The sequence below is a fragment of the Peromyscus californicus genome, unplaced genomic scaffold, assembly GCF_007827085.1.
Source record: "Peromyscus californicus insignis strain IS unplaced genomic scaffold, ASM782708v3 Scaffold_88__1_contigs__length_174892, whole genome shotgun sequence".
Classification (NCBI taxonomy): Eukaryota; Metazoa; Chordata; class Mammalia; order Rodentia; family Cricetidae; genus Peromyscus; species Peromyscus californicus.
The window spans coordinates 62830-76006 of NW_026294604.1; the positions used below are offsets into that span (position 1 = coordinate 62830).

General features: G+C 39.0%; 1 long non-coding RNA gene across 4 annotated transcripts in view; it reads left to right on the forward strand.

Moving 5' to 3' along the window:
* LOC128102858 (uncharacterized) overlaps window positions 1-13177 on the forward strand; it is a 136840-nt gene that overhangs the window by 24793 nt on the left and 98870 nt on the right. The window lies entirely within an intron of this gene.

Sequence of the window (13177 nt, forward strand, 5' to 3'; positions counted from 1 at the left end):
ACAGGTGTCTCTTTAGAATACCTCCATTTCTTGCAAGGAAATTATACCAGCAATAATTAATTAATTATAAAACAGACCATGAACTTCAAAAATCAGAAATAAACTATGCAGCCTCAAAAGACCGTTAACAGAATATTGATTCATTTAAAAAAAAAACGGTGTGAGGTGACGTCATCACGGAGAAACTAGATCAAAGATATAACATCACCAATATTGGGGCAAACCAAGTTTGTATGATACAACATGTCAGGAGAGACATGAGGGCCTGATTTAAACACACCGAACAAACCCAAACTGAAGGGAAGTCTGAAAGGAACTCGTCTTTTGTTTTGTTTTGTTTCGTAACACTTATTTATTTGTTTTTAGTGCTGTGTGTGTGTGTGTGTGTGTGTGTGTGTGTGTGTGTGTACCACAGTGAACTGGTGGATGTCAGAGGACAACCTGCAGGAATTGGTCTTTTTCCATCCTGTGGGCTCGGTGAATCAGATTCAGATCCTACTTGGCAGGAAATGCTTTTACCCATTGTGACATCTCATTAGCCCTGACCTGTCATTTTTTTTTTAATGTTAGTGATATAAAAAGCCAAAAGTCCAGAGTTTTCCAGACCTGAGAATCTAAAAGGGCATAGCAACAAAGTACATTGCATGTCCCAGAGCTAAGTCTTGGACCAGAAGTTAAATCATATAAAAAGTATTCTGGAACATCTAAGAAACTAGAATGTGAGTTTTAGTTTCATATGAATACTATGTTGATGCTAAAGTTACTGAATATGATAGCTATATTATGGTGATATTGAATAACATCTTTTCTCTCAGGAAACACATATAGAAGTACTTAAAGAATATATATTATATAAGATATATAATTAATAGTCAAATGATTTAGACTTGAAAGATAACAACAGATGATTGATAGGTAGATAGATAGATAGATAGATAGATAGATAGATAGATGATAGATAGATAGATGATAGATAGATAGATAGATAGATAGATAGATAGATAAGATAAATATTTGATAGACAATGACTGAAAGAGAGGGAAATTCGTAGATACATAGATGAAGACAGATTGTTGATAGGGAAGGTAAAGTAAATATGTAAGACATTAACACAGTGAATCTAAATGAGAGAAATGATGGGCATTTCCATTCCACTCTTAAAATGTATCTGTAATTTCAAACACCAAATGCCCAAAGGGGAAACAATTAAAAGTTACATGTTCAAAACATCACAGAACTGGTCCTTTATAAATTTAGTATTTTTACTTCTCTGGGTCTCGTTTCTTCACAAGTATCATGGGAAACAACTCCAGCCTCTCTCTGGCTGTAGGAGAGCACTAAACGAAATGTGAAGGCACCAATTACAGGACTGCATGCATAATGACAGACATTTGGTGGACGCTGACTGACTATAAAACATGAGTAATTCTCCCCAAATGCAGATCAAGGAAAACTGAAATACAAGCAGATCATTCTTTTTGTTACCGAAGCATTGTGAATTCCAGCCATGCTGACAGAAGGAAGCTAGGCGCTTATTTGCTTTCTCTTGGTTAAGTTGTTTTCTGTCTTTGTTCGGAGTTATTCTGTGTACAACTGTGTATTTGTGCCTACCATTGACTCTTCAAAACATTCAGCATGTGAGCAGTCTCTAAATTAAAACAACTAAAAAGCTGGGCTTAAAAATAAGGCTTGACTCACAGCAGCACTGAAGACCTACACATCAGTGAGCTCGTGAGAAATGGGTGCCAGCAGCCATACTGTTTTAGAACATTACATAGAAGATGAAACACGGTTTTTCTAAATATGAAAGGAATGAAGTTCAATATGAGCCAATATAGGCAGAAGGGATAAATGGAAGAGAAAATTACCTCAGAGACTTCCGAATCCAATTCTCTGAGAATAACTGCCATTTACTGAGTGTCTAATAGATGTGAGGTACATTTCAGAACCATCCTGCAAGCTATGTCCTTTTGTTCTCATCAGAAAGTAAATTCAGAGAGGAACATACTTACTTAAATCACACTTTCCCCCTAAATGGACAGCTCTCAATCTTAAAGCAGTTTTCTTTCTTAGTCACAGATGAAAATCAGTACTGTCTGTTTCTCTGTGTGAACTCCCTTGTGCCTCCCACAACACTGTATCATGGGTGTGACTCTGCTCCCTGGAAGAGTTGAGAGTTGGAAGGGATTATGGATCTATGCCCTGCAGATGGCTTTGTTCTTCTGGCAGTATCCTTGGGTTCTCCTGGAAGTGATGTTGCTCTGTTGTGAAAACAGTTGCAGTGGAATCAGTTGGGTCTCGGCTCATCACCTCACTCTTGTTGACATCTTCTATCATCCTTTCTTTTCAGTCACTGGTAGATGGGCCCCATTGCCATTACATCTTCCATCTTGGAACTTTTGAAGGCTCCAGAAGGAGCATTTTACTCCAAGGTCTCCTAACACACAGTTTAAGAGACCTCTTTGAGGACTGAGAAACTGGAAAGGTGGACCCCTGAGAATTTTACTTCAAGAGCCGAGCAGTGAACCACTGACAATTTCTCTGTCTTCTAGGTGGTGCGGATGCTATAGAATACTCAGGTACTCAGCAGTGACCACTCAAGGCTTCCAGCAAGAGACAAAGAACGGGAACTTCCCATCTTGAAAACATTAATTTTAGCACACCCCTCTCTGACTAGCATCTGCTTTTAACCATAGTCTCACTATAAAGTCCAGGGTATTCTTAAGTTTATAATCCTCCTGTCTCAGCTTCTCACATACTGAGATTACAGACATGCACCACCATTCCAGCCCATGTTTTCCTAGTCTAATGTACCTGTTTATCCATTATTAAAGTAAAACATTTGGAAGGTGAATCCCCTGGACCATTCACAGAGGCCATGTATTCTGTGGCAGCTTCCAAGAGCCTGATTGGATGTTGGCGTGCTTGACACTCGCAACAGATGGAAATGATTTGCTTTGATGATATAACTCAGGAGAGAGGACCATGCTCAAGGGAGCTGAAGCTATGCTTCTGAGTCCATTTTCGTTTCTAGTCCTACATGTTCCCTGCTTCTCTTGTAAAGTAGTAGTTTTTTCCAAGCCAACCTCAGTATTAAGCAGAAACAATTTGTCTCTAAACTTGTTTTTATATTAAATGATACAAACAGTTAACTACATGTTAGTCGTTTAGGGCCCAATGTCCCTAATCTGAATACATGCTTCCTGTCTGTCCCTTGCTGGGGAGGCTGCCAGGCTCTGTTTGAGAGGCTTTGGTTTACCTCCATCCCATAATACCTAGTAGGGAAAACCTCATCACTACTCCTGCTCTACTTACGGAAATATCCTATGGCATCACAGATTTTCCTTTCTAACAATGGTTTCCCTTTCTATAACAAAGCCTAGACAGTCTAAAAAAGGCAGCTTATGTTCATACATTCATCCTGACCAATTATCATGAGCAGAAGAAAGCAGACCCACACAATAACTGGTTTTAGTGTGGTTCTCTAATTTGAATGAATGCACAAGTGAATCTTAGAAATATCCATCTTGTTGTGGAATAGTAATTGTGACATGCGGGGAAGGACAGACATTATTACCTGGAGCCAGAGACAATAGTTAAGGGCTCTACTGATGCTTTCTGTAAATGAGAAACACAGAGCCCACTGCCAGCACATTTAGAGTTTGATTCTAAGTCTTCCATAGTCCTTCCAAAACAGATGAAGTAATTTTGTGAAGCTAATAGGCAACACTGGCTCTAAAATGCTGTTTCAAACTCCACACCAATGATAGAAAACCATTCTCCTAATACATCACCTTTGCCAACAACCTGGGGCACAAAGGAGTACATGTTTAGCTTTGTTTAAACAAGACTTGGTATATTTTCCAGTCAATGGAGAAAAGATGGCCGGAATTGACTATCAATGGACATCAACTCAATAGCTGTTGTTGCCTGTGGAGTTCATGCCCCTGCCTTTGGGCATCCCCAGCAATGTAAATTTGTTTCTGTATTTGGACTGAAGGGATCAAGCTATTAGTTAGAGCCTTAACGGGGAGAACTCGAGGGAAGACACCAGCATGGGCCCCACATGGCAGGTGCTCTTTGCTTGCTGGGGAGCAGGAGGACAAACAAAGCACATCAAACTCATCTAGGGTGAAGTTGTTTTCCAGAGGAACAACCCTCCTTAGCCACCTTCCCAACCTCAAAGAGCTAATGGTTCCAAGGGAGTGCTCAAGCCCCAGGGGAGTCCTACATGAAAAAGATCAGAAATGGAAAGTAAACTGTGTGGGTGATGAAGAGGGGGTGATTTACATGCCATTTCTTTTATTTTCTGAAAAAAAAATGTAGAGGATTACTATTTTTCTTGTTACTATTTTTATTTGCGTATATGTGCATTCACGTGTATGACATCTGTGTATTTGTATGTATGTGTATGTATGCATGTGTATGGGTCTGGCCACCCATGTATGATGCCTATGCATTTGTATGTATGTATGTATGTATATATGTACATATATATAAGTCTGGCCATAAATGTGCCAGGGCATATTGTGGAAGTCAGAAGACAGTCTCATGTGTGGATCCTTGATTTGTCTCTTCCTTGAGACTGGGCATATTGCTATTTGCAGTTGCATACATCAGTCTTTCTAGCCCATGAGTTTCTGTGGTTTCTCTAGCTACTCCCTCCTATTTCCAGTAGGAACGTGGGATTATAGACATGAAAGTTCTAGGCATTTGGAGTTGGGGTCTCATGCTTGTCTAGCAAGTACTTTACCCACTGAGCCATTTTCCCAGGCCAAGAAATGTTTTCTCTGTTTCGTTTTTGTTTCTCATTAAATGTCAAAAAGAATTTTCCAATGGACGTGGAGTGATTTTGGATGTCTAGTAGTTAACATAGTTAGTCCTGTTTCATGAGAGGCAAAGACAAAATAAACAGAGAGTCTGGTTCACAATTTTCTTTAAATATGATAAATTTATGCAAAATAAAGCTGTGCCACAAAAGAATGTGTTCTGCCTCTCACAATAGCCAGCATCCAAGAGAGTCACCACTATCCCTTCCTCCTGGTATACAAATCTTAAATGGTCACTTCCTACAAATGGCAAAAGTTGACCAGTTGGCAATGATAGGTTATAAAAGACACTGTAGCTTTCAGGATGCTGAGTACTCCCTTGTTTCCCTGGACACTCTCTGGAAATATGGGGAGTTCACACTGAAAGTAACCCTAAAGAGGTTAAATATTGATGCCTCCTACCAATAGCCACGTACATGAACTTGGAGGGTGGTCTTCTACCACAGCCAGCTTCTACTGCAGCCTCCTGAGCCAACCTAAGCAAGAGCCACCCAAATGAAGCTGCTCTGGGATGCCTGACCCTCAAAAGCTGGGTGAGACACACATTTGTTTGCTCTCTGCCTTATGTTAGGGTGGCTTGTTGCCAGGTGATAGAGAAGTCATACATCTGACAAGATCATATTGTTCGGCCAAAGCAAATCATCACTATATTGTGAAAGGTTAGGAGACAGATGCAGAAGATGGCCAGAATAAACGTAAAAATCATCATCCAACAGCACAGAAAGGAACATCCACAATGCATTCCTATCTTAGTTTATTCAGTCTGCCATAATACCACATAACAAATACCACAGGCTGGGTGGCTTAAGCAACAGAAATGCATCATCTCGCATGTCTGGGATTAGAAAGCCAGAGATCACAGTATTGGCAGAATTGGCCTCTTCTCAAGTCTACAAGGAAAAAAAACCTGCCCCTAGACACACACACACCCTTTGACTTGCAGAGTCAATCCCCTCCCTCCCTCTCTGCATTTCTCCTGTACATGTTTATGTTCACATTTCCATTTATGAGGACACAAGCCTTATTGGATTAAGGTCCCTCCTTGATCTCATTTCACATTGTCTCCTCTGTAAAGACCCTATCTGCACATAATGTCACACTTGCAGTAGCTGGGAAAAGGGATAAGACATCACCATATATGTTAGAGGTGGCCACAATTTAACACATAGCATATCCGTCTTCTGTATCCTGCAGTGTCACAATGCTAGGTGACAAGTAGAGAGGAAGAGCAAGCAGTGTGCTTCAGGAAGAGCTCCTTGTCCCAAGATCAGGTGCCACAGCTGAAAGTCTCTGTGGAAGAAAAGCCTGCACTTCTGTTCTTTACACATTTTGCTCACTAAAACAAAAACAACAACAAAAAAAAAAAACAGGAAGACAATCTTTCCGTCTGCCACTGTCAGACGCATAGAAGTGACATTCAAAAGTGAAGTCAGTGCCAGTGAGTGATCAGTATGTACATAAGACGATTTCCGATTGTAGGTTAGAATGAAAATTCTTAGAACATTATTGTTCTTCTGAATATCTATCCTGAGGCTATTCTATGATAGCCACCAACGCCATTTAGAACAAATAGTTTCTCTAACTGTGGCAATTATTCACAGGTAGGAGAAACATACACTTTCCTGAAAGATTAAATTTTGAAGTAGATGACTTTTTTCAGTATTCAAAATTCACCAATGAATGGTCATAAAAGATAGACTTCCTGTCCCTAATGTCTAAAGCATACGAAAATCTTATAATGCTTGTCAGGATTCTATTGCTCTGCAACTTTCAGGATGCCTTGAGAAAGTATCCATTACTGTGACAATAATGACCCCCCCATCCATCCACACTTGAGATGATGAGAAAAAGACTAACCCCCTTTGTTTTGCTACAGGCTTAAACTAAAAGGATTGGACCTCAAGATTTATTTGAGATTTACCAACTGTTTCCTTATAAGAGAATATGAGAGAGCTAACATAAGTATCAGAGAAGGTAATATAGACCCATGACATAGAACAGGTTTTAAAATAATGTACAAATTAAACATATGTATATGTACATATATATTATGTGTGTACATATATATCAGAGACCAGATATTAATAAGAAAAGTGACTTAATAAAAAGGTATGTTATACTGACTGGGTTTCCAAAAGCTGAATGAGAATTTGGGACAAGATGGAGTATTAAGTACCTCCCAGTGTGATAGCTAGTAGATGCAGGAACCTCTGTCCAACATTTTTCAAACACACATTGCCTTCCTCCTTTGTAGGATTGGCATTGACTTCTCATGCACTTGGCAAGTACTAAGAACTAGAAATAAAGACAAGAGTGCATTAACATTCAAAGACAGCAGATATCATAGAGGGTAAAATAGGATTCAATCATAAATGAAATAAATACTACTGGACTCAATTATTATCCTACCTATTAGCTATTAGCAACAAAATAAGTTGCTAAACACATGCAATAGTATGAAGTTGCCTGATGTTCATGGTTTCAGAATAACAGAACATGAGCTCTGAAGTGAGGCACTCATTCCTTCAACACATTTAACATTGAGTGTCTTCTTGCTAGTTTGGAAATTCAGTGTCTCCCAATGGCCTACAATGCTAAAGAATCAGTCCTAAGCTGCTCTTGGGACCTCTCAAAGGAAACTTATGGGAGGTCCTAGTCTTGGAAATATTCCTTGAAAGGGAATTTGAGCCCCTGCCTCACTCTCCTTTTGCTCTCTGGTTCACTATTTGACTGGTTTTGGTTCACCACATACTCTGACCATGATATGTTCTCACCACTGACTCAACTAGATAGATTGTTGACCAGAACCTCCAAAACTGTGAGCTAATAAGCCTTTTCTCCTTGTAAGTTACTTATCTCTGGTATTTACCATAATAATAGAACACTGATTAACACTCATATCTCAAAAACTGTCAAGTACCAATACTACAGAGATGCCCTGTAAGAAAGGCCCTGTTTCTGCCTCATAGAACTTAGAGTCTAATTAAGAAAACAGGCAATTAAACAAGCAATTAAAAACAAAGTATTAGACATGATAGCACTTAATGTTCTTGTAGAAATTCATGATTGTGAAATTAAATTACATGATAAAGTACCTATGACAGAATAGGCACTCAAAAAAGCTTGCATTTTAATGAACTAAACAACTTCACTTATGTGTAGACAGAATTTATAAACAGAAGACCATTGTAATAATCTCAGAAGCAAAGAAAGTTTTGATGGATCATATAACCTTGAATTAGGCACAAATTCTTTGTTCCCCGTCTCTGGGGCCCTTTATTTGTCCAGTCCACACCATCTCTTCTCTCCTAATTTTACCATCTAAGAGAGCTCATTAAGAGATTTACCTGATCAGACTAAATGTTTCTTTCTTTAATCTATCTCATTACCCTCCCAACACCCTTGTACTGGTCTAAACATTTGAATTTCATAGCAGCATTAATGCAAATATAATCTCATCAAGGTCTAAAGATTCCTAGGAGAGCTAGGCTTGAATTACTTCATTTGAATGCATGAGATAACAGTATTCCCTTGGATAGTTCCCCTGTTTACAATGTTTCCCTTAGTCGGAGGTGAGATCATCAGTATAAAACCAGTGAATGCATTTTAGATTCCACTAAGCCCCAGAATAAACCAGACCTATTTATTCAACAGTAAAGACAGACCCAGTAAAATGCCTATAATGAGATGGGGGAGATGTCAAGTAGTGACCTGCAATGCACAGTTTTGAACGTTCAAATAAAATTAGTTGTCAGGCCAAAGTGATGGAGAACCATGAGAAAGAGCAAAAAATGATGAGAGACATTTCTATCAAAAGATGGCATTAGTTGAAAAGAGTGTCAGGAGAAGCGCCAAGACAGACCTTGAATCCTCTCTACTCTGGTCTTAACAGCTAAGGGGGATTGAAAAAGGAAGTTAACACATCTTTGCCTTCATTCTCCATCTGACAACACAAATAGCAATCCTGAGCTCCGAGATATGGGGAAGACTCAGAAAGAAGTCGAGTAGATAAATGCTTTACACAGAACTGGAAAAATAAAGTGCAAAGAACCAATATACTTACAGGACATAAATTCTTATATCCATCCACACACTGTTAATAGATTCAAAATTCAGTACAATGAAAAAATTTATAGAAATATGAATTAAAATAACTTTCCCAAGAAGAAATGGACAAAACAATGTAATAATGAATAAATTAATTAAGTTTGAAATAATGCTTAAAGGCCTTCTTATATAGACCTAAACAGTCACTTAAACACACAAGGAATTAGGAAAGGGTTCTTTTCTTATCCAAAATGGAGTTAGAGACTTGAAAAATAATGACAAGAGCTTGGCATTTATTTGGCACTGGGAGCTTGACACCTGAACTGGAATAGAATATTGCAAGAAATTTTATTAAATAAAAATAGCAAGACATCCCTTTCCACAGCGTATGCAGACGGAAGTAGCACCTCCCTGAAGAATACAGAGGCTTTCACATCAAAAATCAATTTCCATCATGTACTATATTTGCAGATCAAAGAAGAAAAATCTCTTTCAAATGACATAAAAATGGTAAAAGCAAATGCTATTTGTGATTAAATCTGCACTTAGCAAGCTGGACATAAACGTGTTTTTCACAGGCTGCTAAACTGCAGGACACCAGACTCTGGGATGAACACTACAACTAATGGTGAAACACACATAGTAAATATAGAAACAAAACAAGTGAAGGGTACAAGTTCTCGCCAGTCCTATTCAAAACTGCACCAGAGATTCAACCATTAGAGGATTTTTATTTCCTTAAAAAATAAGGAGGAAAAGGAGCTAGGGATACGGGTACAGCCCTTGCCTAGCACACATGGAGCTAACAATTTGTTTGATCTCTGACACCATCTGTATCTACTTGGTATGGTGGCACATGCCTGTTAGCTCAGCACCACAGAAGTGGAGGCAGGAGGCTCAAATGTTCATGGTTACCTAGCAAGTTTGAGGCCAGTGTAAGCTACATGAGACTCTATCTCAAATAAATAAGAAGGAAAAGAGGTTAAAATAAATGAAGCCGGGATGGGAACCAAGACAGCTCGGTGGTTAAAGTGTTTTCTCAACAAGCAAGAAGGCCAGAAAACCGATTCCCCAGAACTCACATAAACACTGGGTAGCTGTGATATCACCCCCTAATTGTGGCCTCAGAAGGCAGAGACAAATTGGTAAGCAAGACGAGCCATTTGGGGGAGTTAAAGGTTTGATTTCCAGACCATGCCTTGGTGAATAAGGTGGAAAGCAATCAAAGAACAATCCCAATATCTGCCTACATACACACACACCTATGCACATAAGAATACATATACACACATATATGTGCACATCTCAGACACAGACACATAAGAAGATGAAAAGACAGAGAATCCACTTTTTTTTTTTTTTTTTTTTTTTTTTTTTTGGTTTTTCGAGACAGGGTTTCTCTGTGTAGCTTTGCGCCTTTCCTGGAACTCACTTGGTAGTCCAGGCTGGCCTCGAACTCACAGAGATCCGCCTGGCTCTGCCTCCCGAGTGCTGGGATTAAAGGCGTGCGCCACCACCGCCCGGGGAGAATCCACTTTTATAAGAAGTATACACTTGCAAATAACATAACATCTTCTAGACACTAAATCTATTAAAGGCACATTTTTAAATTACAGGATAAAATTACAGGATGCTTCAATATTAGATCAGTGTACAAGACTCAGTAATAATCCTATATACAGAAAATTTTAAAACAAAAATTAAGTTATAAAATACAATTCTTCTCACAATAGTAATCGGAAATCCAAGGCATTTGGAATATTTAATATGTTTATAAATTTAATTTTAAAATTGTAAATAATTTCTGGCTGAAAACTAAAATATAAAACTATATCAATGTGGACATATCTTTGCAATTTTCAGTAAAATTACAGAGGTATTCTTACACAGACACAAATGCAGACACCCACAGAGATGGATATAGAGCTAGATAAAGATGATAAACATACATACAAGGAGATACAATTAATGAAAACATTAAATACAATGATGACATAATTATTTTCCCCAATTTATCTCTAAATTAATTGAAACTGTGATCAAAATTCAATGAGGTAATTTTTGGAATTTAATCAGCTGAAACACATAATGAATAAAGAGCCAGGATTAGGTAAGACAGTTATGAAGAAAGCCCACAAAGATGAAATTTTCCTTGCAAGATATAATCTTTTCTGACTTGGGTTATTGTAATAAAATGCTCTAGACTAAGTGATTTATAAACAACAGACATTCATATTTCAGCATTCAGAGGCAGTGAAGTCCACAATCAAGGCACTGGCAGATTTGGTGCCTCGTAGGGGCTCTCTGCTGGAAAGATCTTCACCTAGCCAAGATGGAAAGGCAGAGTTCAGGCTCGCCCTTCTGTAAGGACTACTGTGGTGGCCTAGTCAGCTTCTAAAGGCCTCACCTCTTCATGCAATTCATTGAGAAATTCTTCTGAAGCATAAATTTTGGAAGAAATGTAAATTATTTAAAGCATAATAGGTATTTCCTTCAAAACATTAAAGATATAGTAATTAGTGCATGAGCCGGCTTTTTGGAACCTAGTGCCTATGCTGAGACACTTTGCTCAGCCTTGGTGCAGGGAGGAGGGGATTGAACCTTCCTCAACTGAATGTACCAGGCTCTGCTGACTCCCCAGGGGAGACCTAGCCTTGGAGGAGGTAGGAATGGGGAGCGGGTTGGGGGGAAAGGCTGGGGCGTGGTAGGAGGGAGGACAGGGGAATCTGTGGTTGATATGTAAAATAAATAGAAAAATCTCTTAGTTAAAATATATATATATATATACTATTACAAATCAGTAAGAGTAGGATGACCTGTTGAGAAACAATGTTAGGGAAGTTTCCTTATCTCCTTATCTGAGTAGAAAAAAAATGTAGTAATGTACAGTACACAGTGTTTTAAAAGACTTCAGAAAGAAGACAGTATTACACATTAAAAAATAAAAAACTACAAGAACAAGGAAGATGTAAAGTACCGGTAAGCCACAAGCCACGTGGCAAGGTATAGATTAATAGCAATGGATTAATTTAAGCTGTAAGAACAGTTAGCAAGAAGCCTGCCATGGCCATACAGTTTGTAACCAATATAAGTCTCTGTGTTTACTTGATCGGGTTTGAGCGGCTTGGGACTGGTGGGTGAGAGAGATTTGCCCTGACTGTGGGCCAGGCAGAGAAACTCTAGCAACAAATGGCGTCCAACGTGGTGGCAAGAGTTTCCACCTAAAACCTGAGAAAAAAGATTCTAAAACGGAGCTAAAAACAGCTTCCTAATTGTCTCTCTCAAATGAGCGGCAGCTGCCGGTTTGAGCTACTGGCGGGTTGCTGGCGTGCGCGCTCGACCTGCAGTATGGCGGGAATGAGGCCTCTGCAAGTGGCACATTAAGCTACATTGTGGATTTAGCCTTTGCTAGTACAAAACAAAAGAGGTTTCTGGGCTACACGCTGCTTGGATAAAAGCATAGACCCACGATAGCTCCCAGAGCTGGTGGTAAACCACCGCCATGTTGGGAAGCTGAGGTGGGCGGAGCCAGCAGCCACAGCTGCTGCAGCTTAAAGCAATAGATTCACAATAAGACAGATTCAGATGTAATAGTTTAAAATGTGTGTAAAATATACATAGGCTTAAAAGAGACCAAAAAAAGGTGATATATACAATATAGAAACAAATACATGGTTTTAAAAAATAAAGTCTTTAAAGAGACAGTAAAATTAATATAAAAAATAAGCCACGTAGAGATGACTATTACACAGAGAGTCTGGATTGTGTTGTCTTTGGGATTCTTAATTACAGAGAGATATTTGATTGTAAAGGAAGCTGAGTTAAACCAGTATGTATATTTTAAAGATACTTTGACTTCAAAATTTGGATGTAAGGATATGTTGCTTTGGAAAAGAGTCTCTTTTGTTTCCACAGAAAGCAAGAGGCTATGGATTTGTTCCAGATTAAGACGCATCAGGTTTGACCAGCCAAGACCACCTGAAAGGTCTCCGATGACACCATGGCCCAGATGATCCAACATCCAGAACCGTTTCAAGGCAACTGGCTCAGATGATACAGCCTCACGGACTACTCCATGATCCTAAAATTTTCTTTGTTTCCCCAGAAGATACAGCGCCCCCCTCCAGCAGGAAGTAGTAAGAGAAGCTACGCCCAAATTCCCAAATATACCAAGCTGACTTTGGAGATGTGTAAAGGTTAAAACCTTCCTTTTTAAGAAAAGAAAAGGGGAGGTGCTGTGGGATGGTCTGTATGTCAAATGTGTTGCTGATTGGTCAATGAATAAATCACTGATTGGCAGT